General features: G+C 37.0%; 1 protein-coding gene across 1 annotated transcript in view; it reads right to left on the minus strand.

The window, feature by feature from the left end:
- Positions 1-14,145, minus strand: part of SLC41A2 (solute carrier family 41 member 2) — a 132,627-nt gene that overhangs the window by 22,028 nt on the left and 96,454 nt on the right. The window lies entirely within an intron of this gene.

The raw sequence follows: 14,145 nt of genomic DNA on the forward strand, positions 1-14,145 counted from the left end.
ATATTTGCAGTCATGCAACTTATAAGGGATTAGTCTCCAAAATGTACGAACAGCCATGCAGCTCAATATCAAGAAGGAAACAACCCAATCAGAAACTGGGGAGAAGATCTAAATAGACATTTCTCCAAAGAAGACACATGTGCTTCTCCAAGAAGCACATGAAAAGATGCTTCTCCAAGAAGCACATGAAAAGATGCTCAACATCACTAATTATTAGAGAAATGCAAATCAAAACTACAATGAGGTTATCACCTCACACCAGTCAGAATGGCCATCATCAAAAAGTCTACAAACAATAAATGCTGGAGAGGGTGTGGAGAAAAAGGAACCCTCCTACACTGTTGGTGAGAATGTAAATTGGTACAGCCACTATGGAGAACAGTATGGAGGTCCCTTTAAAAACTAAAAATAGAGCTACCATATGATCCAGCAATCCCACTCCTAGGCATAGATCTGGAGAAAAACATAATCCGATCAGATACAAGCACCCCAATGTTCACTGCAGCACTATTTACAATAGAAACAACATAAATGTCCATCGACTGATGAATGGTAAAGAAGATGTGGGACATATATACAATGGAATATTACTCAGTCATAAAAAAGAATGAAATAATGCCATTTGCAGCAACATGGATGGACCTAGAGATTATCATACTAAGTGAAATAAGACAAACAGAGAAAGAAAAATATATGATATCACTAATATGTGGAATCTTAAAAAATGATACAAATGAACTTATTTTCAAAAAGTAGAAACAAAAAAAAAAAGTAGAAACAGACTCACAGAATCAGAAAATAAATTTATGGTTACCAAAGGGGAAGGACAAATTAGGAGGTTGGGATTAACATATACACACTACTATATATAAAATAGATAATCAACAAGGACTACCGTATAGCACAGGGAACTCTACTCAATATTCTAATAACATCTATGGGGAAAAAACCTGAAAAAGAATAGATATATGTAAACGTATAATTGAATCACTTTGTTGTACACCTGAAACTAACATAATATTGTAAATCAAGTATACTCCAAAATCAAAAATTTTTTAAATCCATTAAAAATAATAAAGTTTAGCATTCTGTTTAAGTGGTTAAGATGTTTAAAAAACCTACTGTTAAGTAGTCATTTATAGAATATTTTGCTTGTACTTGTTAAACATGTAATATTACGTTTTAAAAAAGCATCATCTTCAAATTGTTTTATGTATATGTTTCACCTCTCCATCAGATTTATTCTCTCTTTTAGATGAGAAATCTTGTCAAATATCTGCCCTATCACCCAAACAAAGTACACTCAGTATATCTGGAATCCAATTTAACAAATATTTATTTTTATCTAACATAGAAAACACTGTGATAAGCTTTCTGGAGCATTTAGAGAAGAATAAGACACGGTTATTGCTTTCAGTGAGATCAGAATCTAAATGAAGAAATATAATTGAAATGCCAAAAATAATCCAAGAATAATATAAAGCTGAATATTCATTTTATAAATATTTACTGTACCAGGCAGGGGCTGAATGCTGAGTCTACGATGATGAATAAAACATAATCACTGAATGAGCCTGAACTGGCAACACAGTCTGCTGTCCTCTGGGAAAAAAACGGAAGAGACCTTCAGCAGAGCTGGAAAGTAACACCACAGGGAACCTAAACTGAAGTTCTCCAGAGCACTTCCCAAAGCAGATGACTCACGGAGGTCGATTATTAACCGAAGATTCTCAGAGCAAAGAGATGAGCACACAAAGTAGACAGCTTCCACCTAAGACCAGCAAAGTAACAGTTATGGTTACAGATAAAAGAATGGTTTGGGAGTTTCTTTTGGCCAACCAGAACCATTGCCAACACTTCATATGATACCTGAATTACTGTTACAGATGAAATAAAACAATCTGTATCTAAGCTAAAAGAAAAGGCAGTCTGGCTACCTAGGGAATCATTAGGACATGTTTTCTTGGTTAGGCCTGAAAAATCTTAGGTTATGGTAGTGAAATATATTCCACTCCCTTCTTACAATACTTCTAATTATTCTTTATCTCACACTTAATGTTTATTGTCCAGTGTCTCAAATGTTTCAACCCAGCCACTGTCCCATCAGATGTCTCAATAAATAATTCAAAGACCCCTCCTCCCAAAAGGAATTACACTGATGGACTCAAACTGAAAATCAGATACCCCATCTTCAAGAAGAATCAACAACAGAGGTGAAGGTCTGGACAATCCTTAATGAAATCCTGCAGCTTTGACTGAGTGAGGAACAAGAGTGGAGACTGAGAGAGTAAGAAGTTCCCACACTCCCAAGAAAAGACTGATCTTTAGCCAGGGTAACAAGAAGCCACCAGAACTGATTTTAAATTCATTCAATCAATAAACAACTTGCCTTACTGAATGCATTTAGAAGGCAGCCGATCAATGATAGTCCTTGCTTCTGAAGTAGGCAATTAGGAACAAATCCGGTCTAATAAATACACCTCTGAGGACCAACTAACAACAGTAGTCACACCCAAGTATCCACATCTCTACAGATGACATAGGCCTACTCAAGCTTTTGAATATCTGCCCATCCCTGAACTCCAGGCATCCCTAAAACCCTACAAAAGATCAGTAATTTGCGCTGCTTGGGGAGAATTCCCCTGATCCCTTACAACAGTGAGCAATAAATTCAATTTGGCTTATTTACTTTGGATACTGAATGATGGCCTCATCATCTTTTGACACCCTTTAAACACCCCTTTTAATAAATGCAAAAATCTTTAGAGACCTTTTGCTTTTACACATTTCCCTAGATGGTACAAAAAAATCACAACTTAGACTAGCCTTGTTATGCAGAACTAACACAGACATTTAGCTTTAAAATAAAAAAGAAGTATGGTGCTAAACATCTATTTTTTTAAATAGCAAAAAAATTTAAATTATCCAATCATTCAAGTCAGTGTTTTCTGGCTGAATATTCTGGGGTCACAATCAACCAAGATTTTATTCTGGCAAATTTCTTGAAAAATAGTTTTTATGCTTTCCAAGTAAGTGCTTTCACATAGCTGTGTTATAAGATTTTTTTTTTTTTTTTCCAGATGATGTGAAAATTCCTCTAAGTCATGTCTGCAATTGCAGCAGAACTCGGAGCACAGGCAGTAACATCCTAACCAGCACGCTAGAAAAAGAGAACTCGGCTTCCCTGGTCCTAACTGCGTCCTTGTCAGGCTTGACAGGATGGAAAAAAGCTCCCTTTCTGAATGCCTTGCTCCACAGGGCTCTGGCATGCCGTGCCTCCAATGAGGCAGGCAATCATTTCATCTTCTGTGCTTACTGGCCTGGAGCCCAATCATACCTGTCCAGAGAATTAATCATAAATATGGATTTAGGAAAGTGTATCAATTTTAAGACCCTACAACCTAAGCTATAATAGCATAACACACTATTGTATCACAAAAAGGCAATCCCAGGGCTAAAAAGGAATCTCAAAAAATCACCTGTTTCAACTTCCTTCCTTCACCATATTAATCAACTCCCAAAGTTAAAGTAGCTATTTTTACAACTAGAAAAAAATTCTTAGAACTGTAGGTCCTCCCTTTACATTTCCTTTATCATTCTCTTCACACTTTCCATTCAACCCAAGCTGACAGACAGAAACCAATTAAGAGACAGAGGCAGAACAGTCACAGAAAGAATAAAGAGATCCTTACTTTCCTGTTGGAATCTGGTGGACTTATATCCTGAGAAATGAGGAAAAAATGCGAGTGAAGTCAGGCAACCTGTTAAAATCTCCTGGTTGCTTAGCTCTTTCCTTTGAGATGCCATCTGGGAATAGGATTTGACTCAGTGTCGTAATAAAAGAAAAGACATAACCACACCATTTAATAGGGGCCTACTATGTGCCAGGTATTATACCTGCTGTGCAAAGAGGAATCATTATCCTCATTTTACAGGCAAGAACAATAAGACCCCCCAAGGAATCAAGTAACTTGCCCAAGGCTAAGCCAATTAACTTGCTCAGCTATTGGGTGGGTATCCTGGGATTCCAATTGTGGCCACATTACCACCATATGGCTACATTTTCCTTACATAGAAGAATGACTCCAAGGATTGAGTCGAGTATTAGAATCATGGTAGAGACTCAATGCTAGATTCCACAGGATCTGATCCACTCAGTGATACCCTAAGAGACTCACTGCCCCAGTAATCCACAGCTATTAGAGATGATATTAAAATGATGAGACAATAATAGCACCTTACATGCATTATCTCATTTCATCCTTATAACAACCCACAAAGCAGGTCTACTCTTAGCCTCTTTTTACAGCTGAGAAAACAGATGAGAGATTACCTTGATCAAGGTGACACAGGCAGTGAGTCGTGGCAGTGAGTGGTGGAAATCAAAGCTCAAGCCCTTCCACATTATATGAACTGCATCAGAGGAATGTGTCAGGTCTCTCAAGTTTGTTGGGAGTGGGAAAAATGTTGAAAATCATCGTTCTATAGAATAAAATGAATTCTTCAGTCTGGTCTGCAAGACCCTTCATGATCTTGTCACAATCTGTAGTTTTCAACCTTATTTTCTATCACTGCCTTTCATAAACCCTATGCTCCAGAAATTTTCTTAGTATTTCTGTAAATACCCTGAGTCTTCTCAGTTACTTAATGCTACTTCCTTTTTGCTGAAGTGGCATTTTCTGTGGATTCCACAAAACAAAATTGTATCCATTATAAAGGTCCCCTCCCTCCCTAGAAATATACTCTCCCACTACTGAACTTCCGTAGCACTTAGTCCTTCTCTCAGGACCTATTCACGTCCTTGACTGGACTCCTACTTGACTTCAGTAGGCACAGATTCCATATAAACTCTGTGGAACGAATGCAATTTGGAGGCAAAACACCTGGCTGGAAGAAATATGAAGATCTAATGAAACCAGAGAGAAGAGGCAGCTTTAAGCCTCCAAGAACTGCCATCCTGAAAACTATGACCCTCCCTAGGAGCAAAACAAAATGTCAAACTTGTTCTTGTAAAACACAAGTGGTTAGGATTGTAGACTGGATCAGGACTCCGTCTTGCTGAGTGGACTTGGACCAGCTACTCAACTTCTCTCCAGGTCGAGTGCCTCATGTGTAAGTGGGAACTAATAGTATAACTTACCTCATTGGGCTGTGTTAAGTACTCAGTGAGTTCATACATGTAAAGTACCTAGAACGGTGCATGGCTCAGAATAAATGCTATATAAATATTTGCTATTACCATTTTGGAAACTCTTAAATATATGTATTGAAAAAGTGGCTCAGAACACCAAACCTCAAGAAGGGATCTGTCAGAGACGGAAAATTTTCAGAATGAACAATTTAGGTGATAAGGAGATAAGCCGGCTTTTAATATAAGAGAGCCAGTACTCTTTTCCTCTCAAAAGTTGCAGATCAAGAGGAGATAAAGCTGAACACTATAAAATAACAGAAGTCAAATTATGGCAGAAAGAGGCAAATACAGACTTCTAGGTAAAATACAGAGATATGAGAACACAGAGTGCACCCAGGAACCTGAAAGAGACTGTTTTAGGCTGAACAAATGTAAAAATAGATAGCTTCTAACTTAAAAAGACTAATTCAAAATCAGCTATTTGGACTTGAAATACAATTTTTAAGGAAAATAACATTTTATGTATTGCCTGGGTTCTCTGGCTAACCCATAAAAGCCAATTTAACTTAATATTACCTTAGCAGCAATTATAGATTTTAATATTAGACTGTTTTAGTTGTCAAATAATGTTAATATTAGCATATACATTATTAATTATGTACAACAATGCTTTGTAACAAATCATCTTTACTGTAGGAGTGGGAATTCACAAAGTCAACTATTAGAAATGCAGGAAGGGATCTGAGTGATAGCTAGGGCCACTCTACTTCCTGGTTTGCCCCAGATAGTCATGGTATGCTTGTGACTCTAATCATAATTATTAACAGCTCCCTTTCATTCTCGAAAGTGTCCTGGTTTGGACTAAAATTATATGGTTACCTTAGTGTTAGTATCTTCACCCCTGTGTTACAAGTGAGGAAACCAAGCCACAGAGCAGGGCTGTGACTTAGACAAAGTTAGGGACTTAGGAAGGGACCAGACTTAGAACCCAGAAATATCTAGGAGTCTTCCTATTACACTGCCTGGACTCACCAGTAACAAGGTAATGGCAATGACTGAGATGGGCAGGATTTGGACACCAGCAATACACATGGGATATAAAGTCTTATGCGAGCAAGGCTCTCCCCATCCTGGAGGAACTTTACAGGGTCAGGAGCTGAGGGCTGAGAGATTTAGGGGATCTTTGTGTACCTAAGCCTGGCCTAGTTCTCTGTGCACTTGTGGCTTCTTGTCCACCACCCCTACTAATGTGGGAAAGATTATGAGAGAAATAAATTAGTTTTGGACATGTTAAATTTGAAACAACATTTCAACATTTAACTGGAGATGCAGAATAGGAAGCCAGACTGGAGATATCAGTTTGGGAGTTAGCAATGAAAGGGTGGTATCTGAAGCTTAGGGCACTCATGAGAAGAGCAGGAAAAAGAGTCCTGCAGCAAAGAACAGGAGTCAAAAGGAAGGTGAAGGGTGAGGAGATGAAAAAGGCCTTAGCGCACTGAATAACCAGCTCCAAAAATGAGAGGAAGATAAAAATAATGTCTACAACAATAATGATGATAAACTGCAGCTACTACCATTACTGGAAACTTTTTACATTCCAGCAACTCTACCAAGTACTTTATATACATTAGCTTAGTTCTCATTACTATCCTCTGAGGTAGGGAAAAAAATAAGGCCAGAGATGTTAGGAAACTTGACTGAAGCCACAAAATAAGCAGCAGAGCAGAAATTCAGACTCAGCTCTGCCTCTAAAGAGCTCTGTGATCTTTCTACAATGTTCTGCATATTGGATCTTATCTTCCCTCTTTTCCACTTTGTCCTTTGTATGTGATGATTTATAAGGCTTATAAATATTTTTCTTCTGTGAAAACATTTATTTGTATGTCTTTGTAGTTAAAATAATGACACTGAGTCACGTGAATGTGACTTCAGAACTAAGATGTTGCCAATGCTTCTGTTAGCAAGTACATGGACCATATTTCTGCCCCAAGCATGTTCTACTAGATGAGAAATGGAAGCTGTTTGCTCTTAATTTGCACTATTTGTGCTGTGGGTGTGTTCATGGTACAAGCATAGGTTTCGAAACCACCACGAACTATTACTTATAAAACAGAAACACTTCTTAGGAAATTCATATTCAATATCCAGATTATTAATTTTATTATGAGGGTCACTCATTTGCTCATTTAAGTTCAGCTTGGGCCTTGCTGACAATAATTTTTCTTAAGAACACCAACTTGTTGGGAAATGTTAAGATGGTGCAATTTGCACATAAGTATAAAATGAAAAAACAAACACTGCCTACTGAAAGGCAGTAATAAAAACTAAGGAGACTTCTGCTTTCAAAATTATATTAGTAAGAAATATAAGTATTACTATTTTGCTAAGAGCAGTTTCATATTTATTGATATTAATTCAAGTTTCTCATCAGCTACAGTATATATTCTGATCCTCCCCTCCAAAAAAAAAAAAAAAACCTATTAAAGCACTTTTAAACAAGGAAATCCAGGCATAAGCACAAAGTGTGATTCTGAAGTTACACAGGAAGACGCTTATAACTTACTGTTATAAGGAGGTAAGTCTTATTTAGGCTCCTCTCTAATTATTTTTTGCATTTAAGTCTCATCTCCCACAGCCAAGAGAAGATCCTAAAGGGCAGGGACAATATCTTCTATTTCTTTTGTACAGTGACTAGCAAGATAATGTGCACTATACAGTTGACAAAATCCCGATATTTATATTTTTAATTTTATGAAATGTGAATTTGTCATTCCACCATTTAAGGGAACCACTTTGTCTCTCCCAATTAAAAAACAGATAAGCCAGGTTTTCCACAAGCTTTCACATGAATTTCCCATGGAATTTGGTGCTGCTAGAAGTTTAGAAAAGTTCTTAGTAACCTAATTTTCTATATGAAACAATCAGTGCCTAAAAGAGGGAATTAAAATTTTCATTTAGAAGTGTTTTTGAGTCATTCTTTATGAATTATATTAACAAACACTTTGTTGGAATTTAGTAGGCCTCTAGGGCTAGAAAAGTCTCATTTTTCTTTCCCACTGAAATATTTCATAGGAGAAAAAATATTAATATACTCCATACGTGCCTATCTTTTTGCCTTTTGTAGGTTATGTCATCCAAAGTTTAAGCTTTTATCTCTTCACAGACAAAGGAAGCATATTTAGCAATTCAAACACAAAGGAGGACTAGTAGAGGCTTTAAATTAAGTAGGGAAATGAACGACAATGTACTGCTGTTCCTTCTTTGCTCAAGAGATCATCAGTCTGCTTATTTGATGGATAGTTATCATTGTACCTTCTCAGGTTTATTATGCGGTCCAGGTACTACGTCCTTGAAAAAAACTGCAGGGAATAAGGCAAATAAAAGAATTAGAAACAGAAAACCCTGAGGAAGATATCAAAATTCCCTTCTGTACATCTTACTTTTTTTACGGTACGCGGGCCTCTCACTGTTGTGGCCTCTCCTGTTGCGGAGCACAGCATCCGGACGCGCAGGCTCAGTGGCCATGGCTCACGGGCCCAGCCGCTCCGCGGCATGTGGGATCTTCCCGGACCGGGGCACGAACCCATGTCCCCTGCATCGGCAGGCGGACTCTCTACCACTGCGCCACCAGGGAAGCCCCTTCTGTACAACTTAGAAGGAAGGCCAACAAGGTCCATCACAACCTGGAATTCCTTATCACGCTTTTGATATCACAAATTAACAGGTTTTGAGCAGTCAATAGAGCATCTGAATAAGAAAGACGTGAAGGCAGAGGAAATGACTGCTTAGAGAGAAAGAACCCAATCATCTCTAAGTTTGTAGAAGAAAGTATACTCTGGTTCTGTGAAATCAAAGTTGTGGGTTCAGTGGGCTAATTTGTTGACACAGATGAAAAATTCTGTTCTAAAGCCAGTGACTGTACCCTTAGCCACAGCTAGCAGTCTCACAAATGCTGACTGATGGCACAGAAGGAAGAATGGGTAATCAGCATGGTCAGCTTGGTGCTGACCCATCCTTAATGTTGAAAAAAAACCCTTAAAATGCAGTGTGGTTGGTGGTGTACTAAATATGGATGCCTTTTGCACATTACTCCAGCCTTGACATATTCCAACTACTCTGACTGCTCTTGGGCACCGGGCGGGAACAGGAGTAAGAGTATAATCCATCACACCTACTGACTGTGGTTCAGTGGACTTAATGACACATAACAAAAGCACATTTGTTAGGTTCCTTCTAATTTCAAGACACATAATAAATACCTAAACAATGAAATGTGTGACATGTAAGTAGATTTTTAAATTTAAAAAATAGCTTCAAAAAATGGAGTCAGTGCGCACTTACGATGAACAAGACATGAACTCGACTATTCTAAGTCTCAAACAATTTCAAACTCAAGTTTACTTTTTACTTTTCACTTTAAGTAAGAAATAGTCAGCTACAGGACCAAAATTAGGAAGTCAATATGCTCTGAAAGGGCTTCCCTGGTGGTGCCGTGGTTGAGAGTCTGCCTGCTGATGCAGGGGACACGGGTTCGTGCCCCGGTCCGGGAAGATCCCACATGCCGCGGAGCGGCTGGGCCCGTGAGCCATGGCCGCTGAGCCTGCGCGTCCGGAGCCTGTGCTCCGCAACAGGAGAGGCCACAACAGTGAGAGGCCCGCGTACCGCAAAAAAACATGCTCTGAAAAACCTTAATTTAAAAAACTCCTTACTATGTAAAAATTCAAACATACACAAAAGTACACAGAATACTACACATTATCCCCACAGCAGTCTCACATTCCATCCTTCAGCTTCATCAATTTTCAACTCATTTCCAATTCCCTTTATCTAAAGCCAACCTTGCACTTTCCCTGGATATCAAGTCATGTCATCGCTAAACATTTCAGTAAATCCTTGTAATTTTGACTGAACCCTGATACAATTTGTGGTATTTTGTGTTTTATTTTTCATTGCCTTTTATTTTCTTTCTTTTTTTTTTAAATTTTAAATACCTAGGTCAGTGAAAGAGAGAAAATTTGAGCAAGAGAAGAAAATTTAGATTTTTCAGTTTTTCTGGAATTTCTAGTACCTAAATACAGTTGTAAACTTTCTTCTTCCTGAAGGGGGTGACAGAGCTAGCAAGATACAGTCATTCAGTTTAACAAATACTAATTGAGCACTAGGAATGGGGCTGGGTGCTAGAGATTTAAAAAATGTGTAAAACAAAGACCCTTTCTCTAGAATGGGTGAGACAGACACAGGAACAGATTATGTTAATGTGAAGTAGAAAAGCTAGGATAATGGTATTCACAAGGTACCATGGGAACAGAGAATAAAGGCACCAAATTAGGTATTCAAGAAAGGCTTCCAGGAAGATGACATCTGAGTAAATGCAAAAATACTGCAAAGAACTGTCACGATGTCATTATAATAAATTCAATATAAAGTTTCTTTCAAATGGATTTCCTTCATTCAGTTGGTTGGGGAAATTAGGTGGTGTGGGGAAATTTCCTTAAAGAACATTAGTCTGGGAAGAAAGTGAAATATCAAGAATTCAAAAAACAACGACTCTATCATGTCTTGTGGAGAATACCAAAAGAAAAAAGTCTTGGTCTCTCCCCTCAAGGAGGTAGGAATCTAGGCGGAGAGAAATTAAACAGGCATTAGAAAATTTTACTATATAATATTCAATCAAAATATAGAGTCTAGTGATGGGAAGACTGGTGTGGACTGAAATATTTGAATAAGGGCTGGGACTTAAACCAAGGTTTTGAATATAAATTTAATCCACATCCAAAAAGGAAGTCAGTCAAGTAAAGGATATTAAAAGATGAGTCTTAAGTGGTGAAGGAGTCTTTGTCTTTAAAAAGTACATATTTAGGGACTTCCCTGGCAGTCCAGTGGTTGAGACTTCGTCTTCCAATGCTGAGGGTGCGGGTCGATCCCTTGTCGGAAAACTAAGATCCCACATGCCTCATGGCCAAAATAACCCCAAAAAAACATAAAACAGAAGCAATATTGTAACAAATTCAATAAAGACTTTAAAAAATGGTCCACATCAAAAAGAAAAAAGTCTTAAAAAAAAAAGTACTTATTTATTCTGTCCATCTTTGGACTGAGTGAAGTAGGCAGGGAAAGGTCAAGATTTTTTATCTCAACCTCAGTCTCTGAAGAGATGTGTGAATGTGTGTGCTCATGTATGCATTATATATGTTAGTGTCAGAGAATGAAGATTTGATTTGACAATTTACAATCTGATTCTAAGCTATTGCATTGAAATAATGCACAATGTCAGGTGCAAAAACAAAGATCTACTCTGGCAGATTATCTGATTCTTAGGGAGAAAATAAAAACTAAAACCCATAAAAATGAAAGTTGTAAAAGACACATAAGGAAATTCAGTCAATACTATAAAATTTAAAAAAATCCAACTGTTATTCAGAGATTAATGGCTCACCATTTACAATTCCATGTTAAAACAACAACAACAATAGTGTCAGCTAACACACATATAGCATCTACTATGAAGCAAGCTTTATGTAATTAATTCATTTAATCCTCAAAAGTGACTATGAGGTAGGTAATACTATAGATCTTCCTTGACTTATGATGAAGTTACATCCCAAAAAACCATGATAAGCTGAAAATACTGTAAGTCGAATATGCACTTAATACAACTACCCTACTGAATATTGTAGCTCAGCCCAGCCTGCCTTAAACATGCTCAGAACACTAACATTATCCTACAGTTAGATGGGCAAAACCATTTAACACAAAACCTATTTTATAATAAAGTGCTGAATAGCTCATGTAGTTTACTGAATCCTGTACTGAAAGTTAAAAACAGAATGGTTGGGTACAGAATGGTCTTAAGTGGATCAGTTTATCAGTTGGTTGCCCTCATGAGCACGTGGCTGACTGGGAGCTGTGGCTCGCTGCCACTGCCCAGCATCATAAGAGAGCATCATACCGAATATCACTAGCCCAGGAAACGATCAAAATTCAAAATTCGAAGTACGGTTGCTACTGAATGCGTTATCACTTTTGCACATAATAAAGTTGAAAAATCGTTAAGTCGGACTGTCTGTATCCCTCCCACTTTATAGAGGAGGTAACTGAGACACAAAGAGATTAATAATTACTCTCCTCAACTCTAGTTTTTCAAACTTTACTGGTCAGAATTTGGGTCAGAAGTTAACAAAAGACATATAGGAATACTGTGAGCATAAGGTTGAAATCTAATATTTTTATGAATTCAGAATAATTTCTTATATCCTTCATGAACTTAAGAGAAATGATGCATGATAGTATGTTGGCACAGAACCATAAACATAAACATCAAATCCATCCATGAGGTGAAGAGGTAAAGTTACAAATAGGAACTTGCTCTAAAAATGGCATGCTTACAAACAGACCAAAGAATAGTCTCTTAAATATTTCCCATAGGATTGAAGAATGCATCTTTTTCATAATACTTACACACATGGAGAACATAAATTATAATAAATGACCATATCATATGTAGCAATAAAGATAGCCAGTAGTAAAAATGCATTTGAAGTAACTGTTGTCCCTACTGAATAGTAGAAAAATATAACTCCCGAGGTGGAATTAGCTGCTTTTTCTTCCAAGCTCTGACAGCAAATTACGCGTAGCTATTCCCAGCATTTATATTCTATTACAATATAATATAGTTATTTGTTCATGTAGTAGTCTTCCCTCCAGGCTATGAGTCCTTGAGGATAGGGTCTGAATTTATTCAGCCTGGGATTTAAAACCCATCCCTGCACCTAGTAGAATGAAGGTTTATTGAATGAATGAATGAATGATTTGATAAGTGACTTTTAACAAAATCTTGGGTGCTATAAAGCATTATAGAAAAGTTAAAAATATCAATTAAGTCATAAGGGTTTTTGTTATTTTATGAGCGGATTCTTGTCTCCTCTGCCTGGCATTTAAAGCCTTTCTACATTGGCCCTAATCTACCTTCTTAACCTCATCTTCTCTTCTTTTAGTTATATCCTCTGTATGAATTACTTGCTCTTTCTGGCATAAGCTCTGTGCTTTCTCATCTCTATGCTTTTACTCAGTAACCTCCAAAAGTTTTAGCTTATGCAGCCCTTTCAATATAAATGAGTATACTTACGTAACACTGTGCTAATGTTTATTGTAAAGCAATCATAAAAATAGGAGAAAATAGACATTTTAAACAAATGAGGTAGACATATATAAATAGAAGTTTTAATCTTCTCTTTCTGTACACAATGCATTGTTTTGCACGTACTTCACTTTAAAAATCACTGATTTATACCAGGAGGACAAATCTCAGAGAGTATTTGTGAGAATGAAGTAAATCTGTACATGTAAAGCACTTAGAACAATGCTGGTCATATAGGAAACACGGTAAATGTCAGTTAATTTCATTAACCTCATTATCATCAATGCAGTTTCTTTCCACATACTTAACCTCCAGCTCCACTCCTACAAACCCCCTGAAGGCCAAATTCAAATGTTATCTTTTCAAAGAATTATTTGAATGCATCTCTTAAATTAGGATTTCTCACTGTAGGAGGTACCAAATCCTACAGAGCTTAGCAAGAAGCCATGGCTAAGAAGCCAAAATAAAGCTGCAACAGTTGGAAAAAAAATTAGGATGGGTTTATGGAAAATGAGGCAAATGGAAAAAGATGTGATTATTAACCCAAAGAAAAGTAAAATATACAAAAATGAAATATAATACATTATCTGGCTCTATAGTAAACAATGTTTAGATAGACCCAATAATAGAAACATTGACTACTAATTTAACCAAAAACTGTTATATAACCATATGGGAAAGATGTGGCATTATAACAGCCCCCAAACCCTCAACTTTTATTAGCAAAAGTCTAAAGAAGATTAATCATGAACTAGAAATTTAGGCATATTACTTTAAAACTTATAGATAAATACCAGAAGAAATTTAAGAACAATAGGGAAAAAGAGAAGATTTTCTTTCTAGAAGCTTCTAGAAAGATAAAAGTAGTTCTGTACCA

This window comes from Delphinapterus leucas, chromosome 11 (genome assembly GCF_059928025.1).
Source record: "Delphinapterus leucas isolate spDelLeu-1000000601 "Yukka" chromosome 11, BTC_Dleu_Yukka2, whole genome shotgun sequence".
Lineage (NCBI taxonomy): Eukaryota > Metazoa > Chordata > Mammalia > Artiodactyla > Monodontidae > Delphinapterus > Delphinapterus leucas.